Here is a 9,704-nt window from a genome sequence, read left to right on the forward strand (position 1 = left end):
CCTTATTCTGAGAAACTGTCTTATCTAACTCATCTCAGTTCGTGCTGCACAGATGAAGTCCTTGGAGTGGGTGACTTTGCAGATGAGTTGGACTGACAGAAGTTTGCTTTGATTTCATTGGATTATAATTCGATTGAAATGGACCGTGTCTTTGAAGTGCCTTGGGATTACTTTTGTTGTGATTTGGCACAATATAAATGAAAATGAATTGGATTGAATAGCTTCAGTCAGACTAAAGTAGAATTTTATGGTAAATATAACAGATCTCTGCCACGGTCCATGGACTGTTGTGCTTTGACCTTGTGGTGTTTCCTGACCTGGCTCCTCTGTATTCAGCCACACGTTTCTCAGTTTATTTAATTTTATATATATATATATATATGTATATATATATATATATATATATATATATATATATTTGTTTGTTTGTTTGCTTTGTTTTATTTTTTTATGTGTGTGTGCATATGTCTGTTTTTGTGTATGTGCTGGGGTGGGTCAGGGTGGGGTGGGGATGGGGACTGCTTTTAAACATGTATAGCACTTTGTGCTACATTTTAAAGTATGAAAAGTGCTTTATAAATTAAATTTGATTTGATTTGTCCTCTGGTTCATTTCTGTTAGCTTCACTGTGGTCTTCTCCACCAGGTTTCCACTGCTGACTGCCTCACCTGCCGTTTATCCCCTCATAACTTCATCAGTACATATTCTCCTGGTTTTCAGTTGTTCGTTGATGATGCCTTCATCTTTGTTTCCTTACCGTTGCCTCCAGTCTTTGTCTACTTCTCTTTGTCTTTGAATCCTGACAATCTCAGTTGGACGCACGTTCTAAAGTCTATTTATTTATTCAAGGAGCCTCATAAAGCTCAAGTTTACTTTTTGAAGACGCAAAACAAAGTTCTTACAAAGAGAAATACAGGCGTAGAATTAATCCAGATCATTTAAAATCAATTAAACATTTCACTAAGTTTGATTGCTCACATATCTGGACCCACCAGGATTGTGTTAATCTCAGCATTTAGTGAAGGTTCTGATGTTTGCCTATTGATGGAATTATTTATTTTATCCCATGTTGGAGAATGAAAGTGCGCTTGTAGTCAAACAGTAGTGAAACAAAACAGATGCACGATCAGAAAGAGTCTTCCTATCTGACCAATCTGACTAATCTGAGGACATTTTTATTGCTTTCACTGTTCTTTTATTGTTTTTGTTTGTTTTTCTTCTCTTTATTTATTACCTGCTGTAAAGCACTTTGGTACATCGTAAAGATTGTCTGTAAAGGGCTGTATAAATAAAGAACATTTACATTTACATTTGCTGTATTGTAACATCTAAATGTAAAAATATTGCTTGTAAGTTTTAAACTGAAAGGTTGAGGGATAAATGAGGTCCACGATTTTGTAAAACAAAAACAAAACTACACTTATTTAGTTGGTTGTAAACTCACTGCGTCTGTATTTGAATCTATAAATAACAAAGAAACAACATTGCTGCAAACTGATAAACAAGTTCAGTTTTCGGTTCATATTCCCCAGCGGTTCCCTCTGTTGTGCCGTTTTATATATGCAGACACGGTGGTCTTGGAAGGTGATGCTCATTAGTGAAAGTTATTATAGTAAAGCAGAGACAGCTTATTAAAACCTCTGCAGACTGAGTGACAGACTGTTTTATTTCACACATTGTATCAAGTTATTAACGTTCAACTGAATTTAATGAGTCGACCTGTGATGATCAAAGATATCCAGATATTATTCTAATTGTCTAAGCGTTTTATATTAGATTAGATTTTCATTTCCTTCATTATTGCTGCTTGAATGGCTGAAGTGCTTCTATCTGTGTTTTGAAATCTTTTTTTTTTTTTAATTAAGCAAACCTGAGTGCGATGTTTTTTGTTCTTTAAAATTAAAAACACTTTTCAGAGGAGCTCAAATCTCTCCAACTGTGGCCGAGCCGCAGTAGGACAAAGCTGAGCGCGTCTTCTGACTGTCTGCAGACTAAAATAACCGAATGAGGGGCCAAGCCGTCACCAGCTCAGGTTTCTGACATATGTGTGTATCTTTGCTTGTGTGTGTATACACGCCTCGGGTTTCAGGCCTCCTGCCAGCTAAAGCTTCACGTGCACGCTCCTAATGCCTGCCGTGCATGGCAGGCTTGCACAGAAATAGACACGGCTGGCACGGGGAAGCAATGAGAAAGGTGTGAGAGCTGTGTGTAATGATTTGAGTCTCTAAACACGACTTAATCAGAAGAAAAGCTTACTTAAAGAGTAATGAGATAAACAAAAACTCTGCATTTCTTCTTCAACTGCAGCAAACTGCAGGTTCAGGGGCAGAGCGGTGAGCTGGCAGGGATTTGGTGTCTTGCTAAAGGGCACTGTGGTAAGTTTCGGCCTCACCCAGCATACTTCCACGCATAGTTGGGTTGAGCTACGATTATAGCGCAACCAGGCCATTTATTTTAACAACTGCCCTGGTTCCACTATACAAGTACAAGTGGAGAATTGGTTTGGAGAATAGGTGGCAATACACACACTGCAAATACAGCCTTACGGACTAAATGTCACACGGTGAGGTCAAGATGGGTTTTTGTCTTGTCTCCATGTTTTGTCATTTCCTGTTTTATTTTGAAGAGTAACTCTCCTCTTGTTTCAGGTCACTTGCCCTTCCTCATGTGTCACCCGTTGGAGCGTCTTCCCTGATTCCTCATTGTGTCCACCTGTTTCCCATTTGCCCTCATGTGTCTTATAGTCTGCGGCTGTGTTCAAAACCGCATACTACATACTACATACTACATGCTACATACTTCCATACTACATACTCATCGATCAGACAGTATGCAGAGCGTTTACCCACAATGCATTTTGCTCCTACCCGAGCCGAAATCAGCCGGCCTGAAGCTGATTTTGCTTAAGCTCTAAACTCTGTACACTTTAGCAACATTTGAAACATTTTCAGACGAGAAAGTAGTCGTTTAGATCCCCAAAGTGTTGAAAACCTGACAAAATACCGGCTATTTACAATTTTGTTCCCACGAATTCAGCGCTACTAAAGCTAGCCGCAGTGAGCAACGCACTTCTGGTTATTTTCACAAAATAAAATACCCGTTGCCTTTTATCATAGGGAAAGCCATTACGATACAATTGGTGCTTTTGTTTTGAAAACAGGAAGTGAACCTACCCTCGTTGTAGCTAGCTTGAAACTGCCGTTTTGACAGGAAATGACGATCGGCGACGTCACCTTATGTTGCATCTTGGGTAGTTTGAGTATGAGTAGTAACCTTCTGATGCATACCCAACATTTCGGAGAATCTAGTATGCATCCGGGAACTTCTCGCATACTCAAACTCGCATACTAACTCAAAAAGTTAGTAGGAGAAGTAGGAGAAGTATGCAGTTTCGAACACAGCCGTAGTCTTGTGCTTGAGTGTTTCGTTTTGTCGTTCACCCAAGTCTGCCACTGTCAAAGTACACATTGTCTTGCTAGTTCGTATACTAAGCCACGATTCCTTGCCTCCTTGCGAGCGATTTTTTTGTTTGTAAATTACGTAATCTAGTCTTAAGTTTTCATAGCCATTTTGTTTATTTTCGTTATCGTTAACATTTCAAAGATTTTGTAGAGCCTCCGGTTTTTTAGGAGTGCATTTAGTTGTTTTTTGTTTCTAGTATGAAGGTGTTTTTCCTCCTTAGGGAGTGATTTTTTATTTATAGTTCATAGTTAATTTCCCTCCTCTTAGCAGAGGGAGTTTTGGTTGTTTTTATTTATTAAGTTTTATATTACATATAGAATAACATTTTCATAGCTTATCATTTCATCACTTCGTATTTTTGGTTGGATATATATAATAAAATCTGCCTAATTGGATTCTCTGCATCTGAGTCCTCTTTCAAGCCCAGGTCTGACACTAAAGACCACTCTTAGTTCAATTCATTCTTTCCGCATTTGTGTCAAACAACTTTCTGTCATTTACTTGGCGACAATGCTGCCACTTTGTCAGAGCTGCTGTTTCTGGCAACAGTAAACGCTTATAGGAGTAGTTTTTAATCACTATACTTTTTACTTTTACTTGAGTAGATTTGTGCAGCAGAAACTGTCCTCTAACTCCGCTACATTAGGCTACAATGAGCTGGTTACTTTTCTTCTTACCTCTTTGGTATTCTACGCCTCATTATTTTTATCCCCCCGCGTACGCCTCATTTTAATGTTTTATTCTGACAGAGAGAGAGACTTCCACCAAAGGCTCTACCACCTGACTGTGTTCCACCAATCAGACGCAGCCGTGCAGTCTGGTCACATGACCATACTCAATCTCAGCGGCGGGACGGGTTAGCTTTACAGTTTACAGTCGTAGCAAACAAACAAAGAAACAGATGAAAAATGTCAGAATCAACGGTGGGAAATGCAGACACAGACGAGGCCTCATACTGAAAGCATGTTTACCTTACAAAGAGTGAGAAACAGCAGCTACATTATGTGTCTTCTGTGTCAACCAAAACAAACGCACATTTCAGCAGAAACTCAACATCTAACTTGAGGAAACATGTAGCGCTAAGTTTCCTAAATTCGTTGTTTTTCCCCCATGGATAGATGAATGTTTGTTTTTTAGGTTGCATATGGGTTACATATGTTTTAAACATTTCCTAAGTCTATTTTGTTATTTTATTGAAGTTCTTGAATTCACCTGGATTATTTTAATTTAAGCTATTTTGTAATGAATTCATTCATTCATTTTCATTTATTTGATCAATTGGATGAACTCTAATTTGCCTAAAGATGATTATTTAGTATTTTTGTCCGTCTGATTGAATGTTCGTGTTAACAAATAAATCAGACGTTACTCAACATTCACTCTTTTTTCATCAAGGAACTTTTTTACTCTTACTCAAGTAATTATTTGGATGGCTACTTTTTTACTTTTACTTGAGTCATATTATTCTGAAGTAACGGTACTTTTACTTCAGTACAATTTTTGGCTGGTCTACCCACCTCTGCCGACACATCACAACAAACTTCACTATATTCAACATTCATGTGGAGATCTGATGCTACAGGAAAACTTTTGTGTTGATCTCTGACACCAGCGGACCTTATGAAACGGCAGAATTCGATGTAGCTGGAGTGTTAACAGCTGTGAACACAGCTTTATTACAGCAAAGCTGATGTTAAGAGGACGGAGATCAGATTTAAGGTGTACCCAGTCACCCTGATACTGACCAACAACAAAAAAAAGGCAAAAATGTTATTTATCCTTAAAAGTAAGTTTGATTTTATCCCAAATAATGCATTTTTTCATGATCTGAATGTTTATTTAAAGAAATATAAAGCAAAAATTAGTTAATTCAAATGACTGAAGTTTATGAGTTCAGAAGCATTTGTTGTGGCCCAGATGTCCCCTAATCTCATACAGCCAGGCCTCCGTATGGTCACACTCACAACGAAGCTGTTGCTTTAAAAGGAAAGGCACTCCGTGAAATTCAAGGCAAAGGAAAATCACGCTTACGCTAACGGATTTTTCAGAGCCTGATTGATTAGAAGTCATCACATACTTCACATCTGTAATCCTTCAGCAATCTCTCGATGCAGAGAGAGAAGTTTCCTTTTATCATTTCATCTTATTTATTCAAATGGCTTTGCAGTAAACTAAATAACAGAAGGCAGCGCATTAAAGGGGAAGCTAACCTTCTTCAAACTGTGCAACGAAATGGTTTCTTTTGCTGTTCAAATAATAATAAAGTAAATTAATAAAGAGAGCTATCGAAGAAAAAATGTCCTCAATCTTAAAGTCCTTAAAATGCAAAGTTCAGCTTAGCCTCTCATTCACAGCTGTGGAGGAAAAGTGTTTCTCAGGCAGTTTGTTCATGCCTTGATGACTCTAAAGCTGCCTGAGGGAAGGTTGCCACAAAGTCAGCGACCCGGGTGTGTGTAGTCTGTCAGTGTTTGCAGCTCCCTTCAGAATCCTTAAGGAGGTTATTTTTGTTTCTTTTTGTTTTGGTCCTTGTCTGTACTTAATATTAATCTGTTTTGAATAGATTTTTCAGGTTTTGCTTTTTTGTTTGTTTGTTTGTTTCTTTTTGTTTTTTTAAACTCTTTCCTTTCACTGTGTGGGTTTTTTGCTGTTGTACGGTTGTTTGTTTGCTTGTTCACCTCATTCTGTGTATTATAAGGCGCTTTCAAGCTTCTGTACAAAGCTTTTGGTGTATAATTTCAAAAAGCAATAACGATATGTTTAAAAAAAAAAAACAGTCCACCGCAGATCTTTTCCTCAGTGGAAAGAATAGTCTTACTGTAACAGAAAGGAGCTTTTGCTTTGTTTCCTGTGTCACCTGAGCCGATGTTTACCACAAATGTTCTGCTGCCAACATTTTAAATGTTTTCTATTGTTTTTGTGAGATTTAGAAATCAAATCAAACTTTATTTATATAGTACCTTTCATACTAAACAGCAGCACAAAGTGCTTTACATAATAAAATCAATAATCAAAACAATTCATGCATAAACTCACACACGACATCACACCGACAACCACACTGCACACATACCACCTCTGAGCGTTACAGTGATGGAGTCTACTGGAGATGAATGCATGCATGAGTTTCTCCTGGTCTGTTTGGGAGAGGAAACCTTTAATTCTGTTGATGTTTCTGAGATGGTAAAAAGCTGCCTTGGTGACAGCTTTGATGTGGCTGCTGAAAGTCAGATCTGAGTCTATCAACACTCCGAGGTTACGAACTTGGTCAGGGATTGTAAGGTCCCGAGTCTCAAGATATTTACCAATGCTGACCCTCTTCTCTTTGCTCCCAAACAGAATGATCTCAGTTTTGTCTTCATTTAATTGTAGAAAATTCTCTCTCATCCAGGTGTTTATTTCCTCCAGACACTGAAACAGTACGTCTGCTGGGCTGCAGTCGTCCGGTGACAGAGACACGTAAAGTTGTGTATCGTCTGCATAACTGTGATAATTGATGTAAAAGCCTCTTGCATATTCTCTACAGTCATATCTAACTCCCTGGCATTGTTTCCTTTCTCAATATTATGAGAAACGGAAGTTTTAATGGCACACCAACCATTTTCTAAAGAGTAGAAAACTGATGTCACGCATCCCAAACTGAAAAACAGTTACTCGTGACGCACATGACTCACATCACGGTTTATATTTTGCGCTTCATGTTCATCTCTTGCTTAACGGACGCATCTGAGTCTAATTGGAGGACGTCTTTTTCAGTGTCTGCTGACGCCATCGCTGCAGGAAAGGAAGCCAGAAGCGACATCTCACCGGTGGTCGGTTGTTCTGGCCGAGCTGAGTGCCAGTTCTGGCAGAGTGAGAAACACGCAGCTCGTGTCACACTCAGACTCACACACATTTACGCTTCCAGTTTCCAACGCTCACAAAGCTCACCGAATGACAAAAATGTTGTCAAGCTCCAAAACCTAAAGAGGTTGCAGTAAAGCAGGAGACAGAACCACACAGGAATACAGACTGAATAAGATCAACACACACGGAAAAACTGTCCCGAGTCTCACAGCAGGAAAACAGATTGGAGCCGGTGTGAAAGAAGCCGCCCGTGGTGATGACATCATCGCACAGCCATGGCGATGAGCAAAGTGTTCTGATCCGTTTCTGATGAAGAGAGCAACTGTCCCATGGCTCGGTTTCCTCCTCAGCCAGGATCTGAAGAGGAAACTGTAACAGTACACATTTATTACTCTGGGAGAGTACAACAGCTGGAAAACCCACTGTTCTGCTTCCCTCTGGGACTCTGCTACATAAAGGGTTTGCAGTCTCCTACACTGGGGCAGCTCATTAATGCACATCTCTGACAGCACTTACCTGAAATGCATTATCATCATACTTCAAAATAATTCTTAAAACTTCTCTTTGCATGAATATGTCATGAACTGCAACCTGCAGCTTCAGCCCGTTGAAGAAGGAAGCGGCTGCTGCACACGGCTGCACCTCAGAGCTGATCGATTTCCATCGTCTCTCCTCACCATCTCTACTCCTGGAAGACTCAGCCTCTCTGGTAATATTTTCTGAAACCATGAAATGAACCTCATTGATAGCTCTTTTCCATCCATTGTGTTCACGTCACACTTTTCTAGTGTCTTACTGCCAGGACACAGATCAGGCTCCTTTGAAGCACATTATTATTAGTATGAGACGGTATGCTGAGCCCCAACCAAACAGCCGATACCCGACTGGCAACTAAAACATTAAACTAACTAAAACATTTCTTTTCTCATGTGTCTATGCATGAAATCTGCACAATATCTTTTAATTTTTAATTTATCTGGACTGTTGCTTGTTTTTAAATTCATTTAAATGATTTTATTTGTTTCTCTTTATATTCTTTTATGTATTTTAATGCTTCTTCCACTCCCTGCTGCAATGCTTTTATTTTATGTGAAGCACTTTGAATTGTTATGTACATGAAATGTGCTACACAAATAAATTTGATTTGATAACTACTCGTAGAGGATAATTAGCTAATTTCTAACTTAGGTGAAGTGAGCAATTCGACTGCTGACTTTAGATTGAGGTTCATAAAATAAAGTGTGATTTTAAACTTGAAGTTGGCTGGAAATAAAGATGAGGAAACTGTGTGATTCCACTCTGAGCTGGGAGTGTAACAAACTAATCCAGTGCAAATCTGAATGGTGCACGGAATGACAAAACACCAGAGTTTTTTTAGTTGGCATTGACATCAGACACACAAACATATGCTCTGCAGCACAGAAAATGTCTTGTTTTTATGTTCTCATAAGGATAGCTCCTCAGAGTATTGACAACCATCCTCTGCTAATCACCTGTACATACAGTCTCACCTGTACACAGATTTTCATCTGTAAATACTGTCCATATGCTATAAAAACAACCTGTACATACCCCTATATACCACCTTATACTGCATGCACTCACTGCTTATTGCACTTCTGGTTAGATGTTAAACTGCCTTCTGTTGCTCTAACTGTACATGTGCAATGACAAAGTTGAATCTAATCTAATCTAATCAGTCTTATTTATATAATAATAATAATAACTTGGACTTATATAGCGCCTTTCAAGAGAATAGCCTGAAGTTCCAGCTAAAAGAAGCTACTTTGCAGCACTTGATTTAATTTAGGAAGAAAAAAAAACTCCCTTTTTTTTTAAACACTTCATTTTGGAATTTTTCATCTTATAAACAAAAATGATACTGAGCGTATTTGTTAAGCAGTCCAACACCTACAGCATATGGTACAAGGAACAATTCTACCAGACTGCCGAGATAAGAGATCACATATTCCCCCCACCCACCTCCCTTCACAAAGAAGAACAACTAAACAGAAATTACAATTCCTAACAATGGGAGCCAAAAAAAAAAACACCAAACAAACAAATAAATACATAAAAAAAGGGGGGGGGGGGGGGGTCAAAATAAATCAGGCGCAATCAATTAAAGTTGGTGCATCCCATGCTACGGCAACACTCAGCTCCAGACACAATCAACCTCAAATTGTTAAATCCATCCCGCAGTTCTCTACGTGTGTGATGAAAGGTTGCCAGGCCTTTTAAAATCTAGCAGTTGATCCCCTCAGAGTGGACCGGACTTTCTCTAACCGCATGAACTGCATTAGATCTCAAATCCAGTGGTTGTGTGTGGGTGGTGCTTCTCCTTCCATTTGAGAAGAATCAGCCACTGAGCAATCAGAGACGCAAAAGCAATAATTTAT

This window comes from Odontesthes bonariensis, chromosome 3, assembly GCF_027942865.1.
Source record: "Odontesthes bonariensis isolate fOdoBon6 chromosome 3, fOdoBon6.hap1, whole genome shotgun sequence".
Taxonomy (NCBI): domain Eukaryota; kingdom Metazoa; phylum Chordata; class Actinopteri; order Atheriniformes; family Atherinopsidae; genus Odontesthes; species Odontesthes bonariensis.